We start from the raw sequence: 16,139 nt of genomic DNA, 5'->3' as shown, positions 1-16,139 counted from the left end.
CACTTCATATAATCTCGTAATCATCAAACAATTATCAATCAACCGTCAATTTGATCATCGATTCCATCATATGAACAAAATATGGATCCACTGCAACTGGGTTTCTGTAATTGGCGTATTTCAATTCAAATCAATTAAAGTGCGTGTCTGCAAATGACGCCGGTGACGATGGTTGAATCGATGCAATGTTTAATTAGGATGGAAATGATTTGAAATAATTTACAAATTTGCCACTGTATATTTTTTGAAATCTAGGGTTGAGGGTGTCGCGTACCTAACGTACGATAATCAATTTTTGTATTTTATCCTTTACCTATATATATCTATACTATATTAATATATATATAGGATGGGTAAAAGAGTCATTTCACCAAAAACTCTTAAAACTAAGAGTTTTACAAGTTAACAAACACAATATACAACCATTCCAGCATGATTCTCCAAAACCCCACTTTTTACATTTTACCCGGCATTCCACAAATTTTGAAGGCAGATTAAAATTTCAAATTTTGAATCTTGATATTTCAAGATAACCTAAGCTTGGTTTCAAATTCTTTAGCAGGCTTCTCTCTCTGCCAACAAACTTCCCTCCCATTTCCGTCGTCATCCATCAGTCTTCATTACCTAGCTACAACACAAAACATCTCAATTGATTCCAGCCAACCGCCGGCAGCGAGACCGACCTCCGTTGTCACTGTTGCTCGTCGTATTGTTATCGTTAGCTCCTAATCTATGTTTTTTCTTTTGTATCGGTTTTGAATTGTGTGTGGAAAGTCATATGTGGTTGACTGCAATTAGGGTTTATTTTATTAGATAGTGCCTTCAATTATGAAATTGAAAGTTTACTGTATTTCAAATGTTCAGGTCATGCAATGTTTGACTGATATCCATCCATACATGGCAACAATAGCAACCACATATGTAGGTTGTTTTTACCCTAATTAAGCGTTCGAGCTCGTATTTCTTTCATATTAAGTGTCAATTACCGATTAAAATAGTAATAATAGTATTTTGTTGTTTTGAACTACAATTCAGTCATCTTGAATTATAAAGGTGTTACCTTTGGTTCATGGATGTGCAGGTGGGAGGAGTGACCCTGCACATGGGTGGTTTTACCCCAATTTGAAAATTTACAGGTATGCGTTTGGGAGAAGTCCCACTTTGCTCTTAAAATTCATCATATATGCATGCGTTTGGGGGTCAAACAAAGTCATGCATGGTGCTCTAGGTCGCTCTTGTTCTGCTGCTGTCACCGATGATCCACCGTCTCCACTAATCCAAGCAAAAACACCAACCTTACATCACAAGTCCGTTTAATTATTCTATATTTACATGCTTTATTACTTAAACCAATTAGTTTGCTTATTATATTAAGGAATGTTAATTAAATAAATTATTTTTATTTGGTTTGATTTGTGTGGCTGCATGGTTTAAGCATGCTCACGCTTAGTTGTTTTATTGTTAAATGTATGAATGCAATAGTAATAGAGAGTTAGAACTGCATTATATGATAACTTATTGAAGTGTCAATATTTACAGTATAAGCTTCTTCATATGCTAATTATTTTGTTGTTGCAGATGATCATGATGATATGATTATGATTATGATTATGATTATGATGATTAAGATGGCATCTCAGTTTTCATTAGTAGGTTAGCATTTTTTGGATTTCATTTTTTCCCTTTGAAAGTACGTATTGTTTTCATATTTGAATTCATTTTCAGCTATTTTTTTCATTTTGGAATTCATTTTTAGCAAAACATAAATATCCTTAAAATTTATGTGTCAGGAAAGTCCACCGCAGTGGGCGGGTTCAAGAATAGTGTGGGTAATGGAGTTGGGTAATGGGTCAAAACACCAACACTTGTCACATTTCGAAAAACAGTTTCAGTCAATTTTTGTTCATGTCAAATCGGGCTATAAGCAAAATGAGCTCGGGTTTAAATAAAAAAATGATATAATTTTGGTTCTACTTAAAATGGGTTATAAGCAAAATGAGTTTGGTTCATTTAAAAAGAGTATTATTTATTCTATCGGTCAACAGGTTATAAGTATAATCAGTTTGGGTCATTTTAAAAGAGTATCAATTATGGTTTAGGTCAAACTCTAAGGACTTTGACTTGTTAAAATGTGTTTGGGTTAGAATGTAATGCAAGCAAAATTGTGTTGGTAACTTAAAAAAGTATAAATGTTAGTTTGGGTCAAACATGTTATATGAAAATTGGGTTCTGGTCATTTAAGCATTTTAAGTTTTTTATTTTGAAAAAGTTTTCATGTTAAACAGTATTCTCTTTATGTGTGTGCGTACCATCAAAGGCTATTTGGACACTTTCACATATAATATTTGAATTCATCTTGTAGGGAACCTGAACTTATCAAGATGATCCTTCCTGCAACTTCCCTTGAATAATCTTGCTTATGTGCGTGGCTTGACTAATGACATGGTCTGCAATGGCATTATGGTACTTGTTTGGATATGTTTGTATAGTAGGAGGTTTATCGGGTGTTTGAATGCGTGTATTAAGAGTGATTATTTGGTATTAAAATTATTCAAATCATATATGCAGGAAAAGTTTTTAAATCGAATGATCAAACTGTTAAAAGACTTTCATCCGTTAAATTTGGAGCATAAGAGGCTGCTAAAAATGCTGATTCAGATAGAATTGCGGTAGAAAACACAAATGAGGTACAAAATTGACATTAAAGCAATATATAATCTGTTTTTTTGGCGCTTTAAAGCTTATACATATTTTGTATGGTTATTACAAGCACTTAATAGTTATCATGGTTTCGTGATCATAGTGCTGAAGAAGTGAAGATGGTCAGTGGTTAGCAAAAGGACGGTTCTTGCCTTTCTGCAAGCCTGGTGGTCGGTATGATATGGAAACATGCATATGAAAAAGCGTTTTTTGAAGGTTTCGTGATCATAGATGAGAAGGTGCAACTATTTGGCAAGTCTGGTTATCACAATGAAACTATGGAAGGGGATTACCACAATTGTTTCTGAAAAAGGTTGGAGCCTAGCATTAATTGTGTTACCAAAGTTAATTCGCATAAGTAGTTTGACTTTTCTTGGTCTAACTACAGACGAAATGTGTTAACACCACTAAATGAAGATACAAATGTGTTGCACCGGAGGGTATTAAGTAGTAACCATATTCAGCTAATAAGATAAATTTATTGATTTCTTTAAAGTGTTTGTAATATATGAATACATGAATCATATCATATTTATTTCAGAAGGGATTGATCAATACGAGAAGCTTTTGTGGAATTTGCAAATTTGGAAGACTTGAAGGGTGTTTGTATTAATATTTTATTTTATATTTTGTGCTTTAATTTTTTAAGAACCATATTATAATTAGATATTATTATTTATTTTTAACAGGATAACCAATTACTATCTTGTAGTTTTTGTTGTAAGAAAACCTAAATTAATTTTTAAACGTCCGTTAAAATCCTGAAAGCAATAATCTAAACGTCATGTTAGTAGCTAATTACAGGTGACTTTGATGGGAATGTTCATAAAGCAAATAAGTATGTATACATTGTTCATTGCTTTAAAAGAAAAGAAAAGACACCAATAGCATATCATGTTATAACTTTCTTTCATATATAATTTGCACATTTTTAGCTAAGAGACATTTATAAACATATAATTTCGGGAGACTTAGGCTATAGTTGTTTGTACATTGCGCTTAAGTGATTGTAATCAAAAGTTTATGTTTTGAGTGCTACACGTGGTGGTTTTTATTTGATGATTGTGCTTATTTTGCAGCCAGTCTTTGAAATTGAACACATGTGTGCTTCTTTTGCAGCCACTTTCGTCTTGAGTGTAGGCTTTCACCGTTGTACATTGCGTTCAATAATTTATACATTGCCTTTCATCATCTTTCTTTGCCATCTGTCGTCTGTCATGCTACGTGTCTTTGTAAAACCTTATGTCAATTTATGCACATGGCCGACAAAACCATTATACAAGGATATTATCTTATTCTTCCCAACACATGTTCATTCAACCACGTACGCCTCACACATCTAGAAAGAGAGGGTGGAGTGGTCTGTGACTCTAACCGACGTCATGGCGACTAAATCGATGGTGATGGCGTTGACGCCGGTGGTTGTGGACTTGCGGTGGTGGTCATGGTGGAACACAACGTTGAGGGGGAGAGAGAGGAAACAGAAGGTAGTTGCGACGATCGGTAAAGAAAGGTTTCTGACTTAGATGCTAACTATCCAAACTCTAATCAAGTTCTTGGCCGTTTAAATGCCTGATATGTTGTGTGGTCATTTTAGGCATGGCCAACCTCCGACGCTTCGAGAAGCAACAAGGATCGTGGTGTTGCGCGGTTCGTGGCTGCAGAAAAACTAGGGTTTTTTAGAGGTAGTGGAGGTGGTTTAGTGGGTCAGTAAATTGGTGTAACTGATGGCTGTTGACATTGGAGCCGCCAACTAGAGAAGATGGTGATGAGAAGGAGATATTATGTCCTTGAATTTTATTGCTTTCCTGATGAATGTTCAATTCAATTATCAATTTTTCAGTTAATTTGTCTTTTTAATTGATTCATTCCTTATAATTATAATTAGTTCTTTTAGTTTCTTCGTATTACGTATAAAATTATCATTTATTTATTGTACTTGATCTAATTCGTGGTTATTCTAAATAAGTATAATTCAACAGTAAATACTGGTAGGCTAGAGATAAAAGAACCGCAAACCCGGGTATTAGTTGATCAAATGGTTTCATAGTCCGAGTACCAACGCAATGGGCATTAGTTGATCAAATGGTTTCATAGTCCGAGTACCAACGCAACGTACAAGTAGGCTAACGAGTACCAACACAAAGCACAAGTAGGCTACCACTAATTAGTTTAGGCTAACGAGTACCAACACAAAGCACAAGTAGGCTACCACTACTTAGTTGATCGGCATTCACGTCCGAGTACCAACGCAACGCACAAGTAGGCTAGGTAGTTGATCGAGTAGTTTCACCCGCCGCGAAGCGCGGGGTTTAAGTACTAGTTTATTTAACTCGGTAGCTCTAGCACTCAAACTAGAAGACACGAGATCTATGAAGATTGATTAATTGAGATGTGTAAGGCGTATGATAAAAAATGATTTTATCACAATGTAAGTAGTGGACAAATGGATTTCTATTTATTAAATTACTATTTTTATGACTGATGTATTCGGATTTTTATTTTGAAATTATGACGTTTATGATTGATATTTTCTTATTCTCGTGCATGTTATTATTTAATTAAAATCTATAAGGCTAATAACAAATACACCATACCGATGCTAAAGATTAAAAAACTAACAAAGTACTATATAATGTGTCATTACATGTAGAGGTGCACAAAAAAACCGGTTCCGGACCCGAACCGGCGGTTTCTACCGGAACCGAACCCGACCCTACCCTACCCTACCCTCGGGTACGGATCGGGCTTTGGTTTCCCCCCAAGAACTGTATCCGAAACCGGAACCGACCCGGACCAGGTGGAACCGGTTCCACCAATACCCGGTCAAAACCCGACCCTACCCTACCCGGAAAAAAAACTAATGGAACCGATCAAAACCCGGTCAAATATCAGACTATACCCGGAACCGGTTCCTACCCGGACCCGGTTTTGACTTTTGTTGACTATACCCGGTTCCGGTTCCTACCCGATTCCGTTTCCTGAGAATACCCGGTTTGTGCACCTCTAATTACATGATTGATAAACTAACTGAAAACGTGTACGGCTTTGTAAATTGTCACCGCCGTATCGCGCGAGTTTTTACTAGTATATATATATATATATGCTAATTAAATATATACGAAATATATATATAAGAAGAAAATTGTTATAAAATAATTGAATAAAACATAAAAATTAATTATAAAAGTAGTTAATGATGTGAATGGTGGTTGGAGGCCGGAGATTTGGTGTTGTGAGGAAAATAAAGGTCTATTTAGAAAACTTTGAAATGTAACGTGATGTGTGAAATATATATTTGTATAGGTTTGTAATAATATACATATGATATGCCCTTAGACACGATATATAGTGTTGATGGTGTTGTCCTAAGGGGAACCACCTAGCACAAGTTCATTGTCTATCATGATATTTTCATATAATAAACAAACTGATTGAAGGGTCAAATTGGATTGTTAATTAAGAATCATTAAATTTTCTTTTCTATATCAACTTGAAGAATCATTTATTTTTATAATATATATTAACCCATCCGGCCATCAAATTGATAGTTAAACTCATATATTTGCCATTTATTTAATATAACATTGTATACATATTACAGAATAAAAAGTTAGGGATATTCGAATCACATACGACATACCTACTCGAATGTATTATTCACTAGAAAAATACATAGAATCAAATAAATAAATAATAATAATAATAATAATAATAATAATAATAATAATAATAATAATGCACCCGAACAACGCACCATGGAGCCATCTAAGAGCTTATATAACGTTAGCACATTCCACAACCTTAAACCAAATGGGTTCCACTTCCATAACCAAACCCCATGCAGTTCTAGTCCCATACCCCTCCTTTCATGAAGCTAGCAAAGCTTCTACACTCCCATGGCTTCCACATCACCTTTGTCAACACCGAATTCAACCACCGCCGCCTCATACGTTCCAAAGGCCCCGAATCCGTCCACCGCTTGTCGGACTTCCGGTTCGAGACCATCCCCGACGGAATGCCCCACTCGGATAGAGACGCCACCCAGGACGTGCCCATGCTATGTGACATGACTAGAAAGACATGTTTGGGTCCGTTCAAAGAGTTGTTGTGTCGGTTGAACTCGTTGACTGGGATTCCTTCGGTCAGCTGTGTTATAGGAGATGGTGTGAGGAGTTTTGCCATAAAGGCAGCTATGGATTTAGGGATTCCTGAGGTTCAGTTTTGGACTTCTCCTGCGTGTGCTTTCATGTGTTTTTTGCATTATAGAGAGTTGGGGGATCTTTCCGTTTAAAGGTTAGTAGTGTTGTCCAGTAACGGATCCAGAAGATTTTTCAACTAAGTCACTTTTTTAAAACATTACGAATTTCATAAAACAGGAAAAAAGAATTGATGCCCAAGTATAATAACCCTAAGATATTCACCAATAAGGGTAATCACTATTCACTAGTAACTATCAAAATATGACTAGTAAACATACTCACATTCGACATATGCATAACTTAGGATGCAAATAGTTCGGTTTGATTAATTTGGTTGAATTTTAACCCATAACCGAATCATATAAAACTTTGGTTATTGGAGATTTAAAACTGGCCATGTTGTTAATTTTCAGTTATGGTTATTCATTAAATAATGGTTCGATTAACCGACCGTTTACTAGAATAAGGTTTGGTCTTAAAAGATTTATAGTAGACAGTTCGTTTATCGAATGGTTTGATTATCTACGTATTTGATTCGGTTATTTCCCTAAAATAAATGACTAAATATGTAAGTGAAACCGAACCAGTGTAGCCTGTTAAAGAACATGTTAAATCCAACAAGCTATCAGTTCACTAATATAAATATATGATATATAAAAAGTGGGTCGCTACGTTAGCGATCAGATTTACGACCAACACCAAATGCTTGCAAAATTAGCGTCGAAAATCAATCAAGCATTGTAATTGCAAATTTAGCAACCAGAATAAAATAGTCAGCTTATAGAGAAATCCGGAAACAAATTTGATTACTATTTTCGCTACGGGAATTATGGTCGCAAATCAGTTGTAAATATTGGTGTCGCAAAAGTCATTCATCACTAGGTTTAAACAACCAGCAAAACCTGTCACAAAGGCATTTGCGACAAAGGTGGCAAATATTTTTAGTTTTTTTTCCAATTTTTTGGTTTAGGTTTAATTAGGGTTGACTTTTGGGCTCGGATTCAGATCTAAAACTTTGTTTCATATCTGTTGCTCACCTTACAAAAAATTATTATTCAATTTTTTATGATTTGTACATGTATAGTATGATCACTAAATATACGTACATATAACTGTTTGTAGACGATAGCTATTTAACGGATGGTACACTAGAAAAACCAATTGATTGGATCCCGGGGATGACCAATCTTCGTTATAAAGATATTCCGAGCTTCATTAGAACAACGGATCCGAATGATATCATGTTTGATTTCATGGGAGAGGAAGCTCAAAAGAACTTAAACGCACCCGCAATCATCTTCAACACGTTCGATGCATTGGAACACAAAGTAATAGAGGCGATTGTTTCAAAATTCAACTACCCGAATATATACACAATAGGCCCTCTTCCGTTACTAGCCAGATATGTATCGGACGACAGTCCGGCACAGTCACTCAACTCGAGTTTGTGGAGGCCAGACTCGAGTTGTTTACACTGGCTAGACCAAAAGGAAGAAGGGTCTGTGATCTATGTCAATTATGGTAGTGTGACTACCATGACGGACCAACACCTGATCGAGTTCGCGTGGGGCCTGGCAAACAGCATGCAACCGTTTTTATGGGTGGTTCGACCCGATGTGACCATGGGGGATTCGGCCGCGTTGCCAGGAGAGTTTTTGGATGAGATTAAGGATAGAGGGGTGCTGGTTAGTTGGTGTGATCAAGATAAGGTTTTGGCTCACCCTTCGGTTGGTGCGTTCTTGTCACATTGTGGATGGAACTCGACTACTGAGAGTATACTTGAAGGGGTCCCTTTGATTTGTTGGCCGTTTTTTTCGGATCAACAAACGAATTGTCGGTTTGCTTGCACCGAATGGGGGATCGGGATGGAGGTTAATCATGATGTGAAGAGAAATGAAGTTGAAGTTCTTGTTAGGGAGATGATGCAAGGGGATAAAGGGAAGGAAATGAGAACAAACGCTAGAGAATGGAAAAGGAAAGCAAAAGAAGCTACTGATGTTGGTGGTTCATCATATAATAATTTTCAGAGGTTTATTAAAGAGGCCCTTCATTACCATACTTGATGTTGAAGATACCATTGATTCTTGAAAAGTGAAGATGTGATTGATACTTAAGTTTTTTTATCTACATGTTGTTTTGTTTGTTTAATGTGTGTGGTTTCTGTATGCATGCATAATATTTGAATTATCTACGTATATTTTAAGGAAAACTCCAGTGGCTTTATAGTCATGCTTGTAAGCGTTCATGGATTTCATCATAGTGGCTTTATAGTCATGCTTGTAAGCGTTCATGGATTTCATCATAGTGGGCGCTTGATGGATGCCCAAGTATTGAAGAACGTGTCATATTGTATTTGGAGGATCATGATCGTGCTTTCAAATGTGGCTCATGAAAATGGCAAAACTTGGCCCACGAAGCTCCGTTTCAAGCCCATTACCAGTCAAGTTGAAACTTGAGACGAGGAGCACATTTCGGAGAAAAGCCTATGGCGGTTTGGCCCAAGTCCGAAGCCCAAAAGCGCCTCCTAAATAAAGTTATGGGCCTTTTTAAGTTTTTTTTGTCGGTTTTTGCATTTTTCTTTTTGGGTTTGTGTTTGGCCCATGGCCTTTTTTGGGCCATTTCGTATTAGAAACCCTATTTATATTCAGTACATTTAATGTGAAAGGGACATACTTGAATTTGGATAATAAAGTTTTTTCTCTTCAATTTCCTCTTTACCTTTGGGTGAGATTTGGGAGTTTTGGGAAGTTCTTCATGGGTATTATTAGAATCAACGTGAATCGATCTTCGCTATCGTTTCACCGCTGCATCAGCGCTTTAAGATAGCCAATCTTGTGGGGCTTAATTTCATACTTCAAATCATAGGTAGGTGAACTTGAGGGACCAATAATGACAAGTCAGCCATTAATTGGTTATGTTTTCTAATTACATGTTTCCTAATTGTTTTGTAATTATAATGGTTAATTTCTTGGCTAACAAGTTATGTTAGTCTATATAAACCGATGTATGGTTAACGACATAGAACGGGTGAGATGCAACTGAGTTAGGGTTCATAAAAAGACACACACGAGATGTAAACGAGTTAGAGTTCATCTAGATGCAATCAAGTTAGGGTTCATTAAGAGTCAAACCGAGTTAAGGTTTGAAAGTTGTAATTAGGTTTTTGAGATATATACTCTTATTAATATAAACGAGCATTAATCTTTACTTTGTGTTTGTTTATCGATCGGGACTTGAGATCTAACATCAATCATGTATAACGTGCACCACTAGAAAACATGGCTTTTGCGACAGCCTTTCCGGTTGTAAGTGGTTATTGCGACTGTTTTCCAACCGAAAATGTCGTTGGTAAAACGCAGGTCGCCATTGCTCTGTTGCGACAATTTTGCGACTACTGATTTATTTGCGACCCCTGCTACCATGGCAAATGTTGCTACAACTGCAGCCGTCGCAAATGTTGCTACCACTGTTGCGGTCGCAAATCGTTGCCACCACTGCTGCGGTCGCAACTCTTTGCTGCAACTCACTACAAAAAAGTGACCATTAGAGACTAAACTATCGAGGATTGATATATCAGTCTCGAATACATAACATTTAGGACTGATTTATCAGTCACTGATAATATTAGGGACTGATTTTTTTGTGACTAATGTTAGTGACTGATAATCAGTCGCTAATACACCTTATTTGAAACTAAATTTCAGTCCCAAATATATTTAAGAAAGATAAGGTTTTGGATAGAAATTTATTGACAATTGAATCTCAGTCCCAAATATGTATGAAAAATGGGGCAAATATATGGCGACTGATTTTCTATCTCTAGCAAGTAAGAAACATGTTAAAGACCAGAAATCATTTCTTAATATTTACCAAACGAATCTAATTAGTGACGGATATTTAGTCTTAAATGCATTTTGTATATAAAAGGATTATGGACAGATTTTCAGTCTCAACGCATATTCATATACCGGAAATTAGTCCAAGTCCTCACTATTCTTGCAAGCCACCTAAAAAGCACTGATAGTTGGTCTCAAATTCCTTTTATGTAGGAGACGATTAAAGATTTTTTCCCGTATTTCATAAAGTATTTCCAGTTCAACCATTAGTGATTAAAGCATTACTGACTAATGTATCCATTTCAAACAATGTTTTTTATACTTGGATTGGTCGGTTGAACCAGGAACCAGACATAGGCGGTCCACTATACTACCTTTGGGCCATTTTCAAATGACCCAACCGGTTAGGCGGTTTTCCTGCTGGACTAGTGAATTGTCAAGTTCGGTTGGACTAGATGACTTTTGTATTTCTTTTAAATGATGTGGTACAACTATACAGTTTCCAAATTGAAGCAAAATCGAGAAGGCAAGATATTAATTAAATAATTTGGTGGTGATTGCAAGGCTTGAACTTCCAACCATAATTTAAAAAAAATATATATAACTTACCAACTAAACCATGTAGACGAAATGTGTTATGGTGTTTGTATTTTGATTGGAAAACTATCAAACTCTAATTATTATATTTATATTTATGATGTCTTTAACCTATGTTTTCAAAGTCGGACGTCATACTAGATCACTGGTTAGACCGAACAAAATCATAAATAATATATATATATATATATATATATATATATATATATATAGGGGAAAGTGAATATGGGGCTGTTGCACATGTAAGCTTACATGTGAAACTCTCCAAAACTACGTCGTTTTGTGTAAATAAACATCAAAACTACGTCGTTATTGATTAAAAACAATTAAAGATTAAATTTCACAAAAAAATTTACCAAAACTAATTGATATTGTTTCCTAAATTTTTTGGTCAATCTCAATTTCACTACTAGAAAACTGGGCTTTAATGACACGCGAATTATGACGTGCAATAGTGAGTGTAATAAAAACAATGTCATCTTCTATAAAATTTGAAGAAACGATGAAACGTGGTTTTTGTGTGTCATCATTTTAGTGTCATAAAAAAGTAAAAAAAATATAACCCGGAATACAAGTTGATTGTGTGTCATCTTTTTAGTGTCGTTTTATGTTTTTTTTAAGAACCCCTGCGCGCGATTCTGTTCATAAAATTAGGGCTTGAATGCTCCATCTCAATTCCAGAAGGTAACGATTCCAGATTTCTATCAATCAAAACCTATAATTCGCTCCAATCTCCTAATCACGCAATTTCTAATCGCGAGACTTCATGAGGTACGAATCTATATCTGTTCTTCAAGCAATCAACGCAATACTGTTGATCGCGAGCTTCTAATCGCCGAATTTCTTGTTAATTATACTTTCCAATTTGTTAATTTCATGGATTTTGTTCACGTCATTGTTTTCATATCTGAGTTCTGCTGCAAATCTGCATTTACGTGTTTGTTATAGAGAGTGGATCACGTTTGCTGATCAAGCTATTGTTTATTACTTTTCTGAAATTGAAGATCGATATGTGACTACGAACGGTTACTGGTTAATTACCATGTTTTTAAGTTTTTGATTTTACTATCGGCGAGGTTATCGGAATCTGTATGTAAATTATGTTAACGAATGAGCGATTATTTACAATTAATTGAAATTCAAGATTGATTCGTAAATAAGAACAATTACTGGTTAATCACTCAGTTTCTAGGCTTTTGATTAATCGAAGCTTAATTTTACTCGGTGGTGCTCGGTCGAGATTACCGAAATCTATACCTGTATCTATAAACGCCGATACACATATTAAATACGTACATAAATTAGGTAAGCATGATTTAATACTAATTAGGTTATATTGATTTGACTATTGTATGTGAGGCTATGAGTTCAAAGTTTTGGCCTAACTTCTTTTTGTTACTGATATATTCAATTCAATTCTTCGTTTCATTGTTCAGATGAACCGTAATTGTAAGTTGTAACAGTGTCACCTAGAAGCTGATTGTTAGGGCATTGATTAACAATTCAGTTGTTGTATGATTGAATTATGAGTCTTAATGTTTTGAGGCAATTTACATGTTGTATGTTGTGTGTAATCTTTTGACTTATTTCAGGTTTCACTTGTACACGGCTTTTGCTCGACTTGAAGTGTGCATACGGTTCATTGCAAATTTTAAATGGTCAAACTATTGTTTGATATATTGTGTGTTGACAGTAACCGCACAACTGATAGAATATTTGGAATACCGCTTCATGGAACACAATCGCATGCGTTTGTTAGCTCATTAATGGTTAGTGTAACATATAACCTTATTGATGCAATATGTAAGCCTTTTACATATTTAATAATCAATTTGTAGGGACCTGATGAGATTAAAGAATAATTTTCAGAATTTATGATGGCTCTCTTGTATGCGAGGATTTCATTAGTGGTGTGCAGACATGGTTAAGCAAACAAAAGGTTGGCTTGTGTTCTATATGTATATATTATCTGTTTAATATAGATTTATAAATTTTGTATATATTATATATACTTTTTTAATTTATTTGATTAATCTAATTGTTGGAATACCGTATGCCCGAGACACATAATTAGGTTAATGTGGCTAGTTGTGTTTGATCCAAGTCGGGTCATACCCAATAACGAGTTAGACACACACCAATTATGTATTTGTTAAGATAAGATCTATAAGACAAATACAGAACACGACACATTCAGAAAATCGGATTTCTGAATACTTACTTGAAAGTGTTAAATAAATTAATTGGTTAATTTATTTATTCAAATAATTATTATTGGAATGATTATTTAACTATATGTTCTTTTGTAAAATGGTTTATAAAAGATGGGGTGTTTATATATTTTATAAAGTATAAAATAAATAAATAAATAAATAAAATATATATATATATATAATTTTGGGGCCGGTTTTGGGTGGGCCCCACACCCTAATGTTATGGTCAAGTTTTGTCATGGATTTGGTGGATGTTGAGTATTTCTTACTTGACTTAAAACCTAACAACATGACATGATTTGATTGTAAGATATTTTATATATCAAGACTTTCAAGAACTTTCAAGTAAGTAAAAAAAAAAACCACACAACTCTTCCTTTTCTTTCTTCTTGTTTTCGGCCAAGACAAAAGGAAGAGGCTCGGGTCTCGGTTTTTGGTGTTCAAGCTCCCTAACATAGCTCGGTGTGTGTTGGAGGCTCGGGGTATATTCCGTTTGAGGATTTTCCTTTGAAAGTCTAGCATCAACATCATCATCTTCTTCAACCATCAACTACATCTCTTAAAGGTTTAAGAATGTAAGTTTTACAAGCTTTGATAGTTTAGTTTTTCCGTATTACTTGATCCTTGCCTCGGGTTTCTAACATATAGATTATTGGTAATCTTATGACATGAATAAACTAGGTTGTTCATGAACACATATCATATAAACTTGTAATATATATATATATATACATATGGATAGATATGTTTAGTTTGTAAATATCACGCTTCCGCCTTAATTGTGACTAGTTAAATGGTTAACTAAGTATAAATTATCCATAGAAACCCAACAAATGGCATCAAGAGCCGGGATACGGGAAACTAAGCTTCGGGTTTTCGGTTTTATATTTTTCCCCTTGAAAGATTCTATACAAAAATAAACATGCATGATTTTTTGTATTTAATCTTGTTATTATTTTTGGCTTTGTTCAAAAAAAAAATAAAATAAAATAAAATATAAAACCGAGTTCATGGGCCGAAGCCCAATTTCGTATGTGATTGGGCCGAAGCCCACTTCTTTAGGTTAATGGGTTAACCGAGAAGAAAAATAAAGGAGGGAAGAAAGTTAAATGGGCCGAAGCCCATTTTGGTTAAATGGGCCGAAGCCCATTAGACTTTTTATTGGGCCGAAGCCCATGTGTTTTGCACATGTGGGTCGAAGCCCATAATCAAGTTATTGGGTCAAGCCCAAATGGGTTGGGCTAGGCCCGATAAGGTCAAGGGGTTTTGGAACGGGTTCCTAAGACATATCGGGTTATGTTTGTTAAAACTAGACCGAGCCGTAGACCAAATGGATGTTTGTTGTGATTGTTATTAATTATTCAAAGTTTCGGTTTGTAATAATTAATTAGGGGCAATTTTGTAATTATTTATTCATATGGGTATGTAATAAATAGTTTATTTGTAATATCTTTATTTTATAGAAAAAATGTATTAGGACATTTGTTATGTAAATTTAAAGAAGATTGCAAAATTGGAAGTTTGGGCCTTATTGGGCCGGGTATGGTAATCATGGGTCTCACAAGCCCATTAAAGGGATTCAAGCCCAAATGGACCTAAGCCCACCCAATGAGCCCAAATGGAAGCTTATGGAAGCTAAGGCCCAAGTTCAAGCCCAATGGATCACAACGGGGTTGAAGAAGATGCTCGAAGCATTTGGATGCGGGATCGAGTGGGAGCTACAACATCCATGTGTCATGTGTCCCTTAGGATTGGACCTAAGACACACACTTGTTTCGGCTAACAAGTGTGGTCTAACTTAGTGGCTCGTGTCTAGTATAATTATGTATGCTTGTTAATTGATTGCTTGATTGTGTGGTTGTTAGATATTAGGATATCAACTTCGTCACATAGAATTAATTAACAAAGCATAAAACGGGTTCTAATAATTATCGGTAATTACGTGACACGTAGTTTAATAAAATGGATTTATTAACTAGCCGTCTCACGCCCATAATAAAATGGTTTTATTATAAATTAGAATTTTGAAAATGGTTCCAAAATAATCATGTTACTAAATGCATGTTAGAACATGATTTAAAGTTTTATAACTAGAATTATTAAAACTAAAAATCCCTTTTAAAATTAAGGATAAAAGGTTAAACACCATCCTTTTGTATTAACGCTTAACATATTAGTAAGCTCTTAGTGGGAAAAAGGTCACCTAACCGCGTAGAGTAAATTAATATGTTGAGGTAATATTGGCATATAAATGGGAAAAAGGTCACCTAACCGTTTATATGTTAATATTACAAGTTGATACAAGTAGGACGACTTAAATTAGAACCATGTGAAGAGGGTCACCCAAGCATGGGGTCTAATAGGTGTTGATGGGATAAACATGCCGACACGAAATATGATTTCGAACCGGTCCCATAAACTCTAGAAGTTGCAAAAGGGTTTGCAATTGTTATGAATAACTACCTTGATAAACCGACAATGGGAAAAAGGTCACCTAACCGGAGTCGGGTTTATCGTTGGATTCTAGATTTTAATTATTAATTATATTTGGTATATATAAAAGGGTATTAATAATTAAAAAGGTAAAACAC

At 35.2% G+C, this 16,139-nt stretch overlaps 1 long non-coding RNA gene and 1 pseudogene across 1 annotated transcript in view; one reads left to right on the top strand and one right to left on the bottom strand.

Moving 5' to 3' along the window:
* Positions 1-16,139, bottom strand: part of LOC143634227 (uncharacterized) — a 287,183-nt gene that overhangs the window by 88,612 nt on the left and 182,432 nt on the right. The window lies entirely within an intron of this gene.
* LOC143634226 (linamarin synthase 2-like) lies at positions 6,514-9,023 on the top strand (annotated as a pseudogene).

Source organism: Bidens hawaiensis, unplaced genomic scaffold (assembly GCF_021521415.1).
Source record: "Bidens hawaiensis isolate Kalapana, Puna unplaced genomic scaffold, B.hawaiensis_p1.1 tig00007035_1, whole genome shotgun sequence".
NCBI classification, from domain to species: domain Eukaryota; kingdom Viridiplantae; phylum Streptophyta; class Magnoliopsida; order Asterales; family Asteraceae; genus Bidens; species Bidens hawaiensis.
Note: the sequence above shows the minus strand (reverse complement) of the source record. Positions and strands in the feature narration are given on the sequence as shown.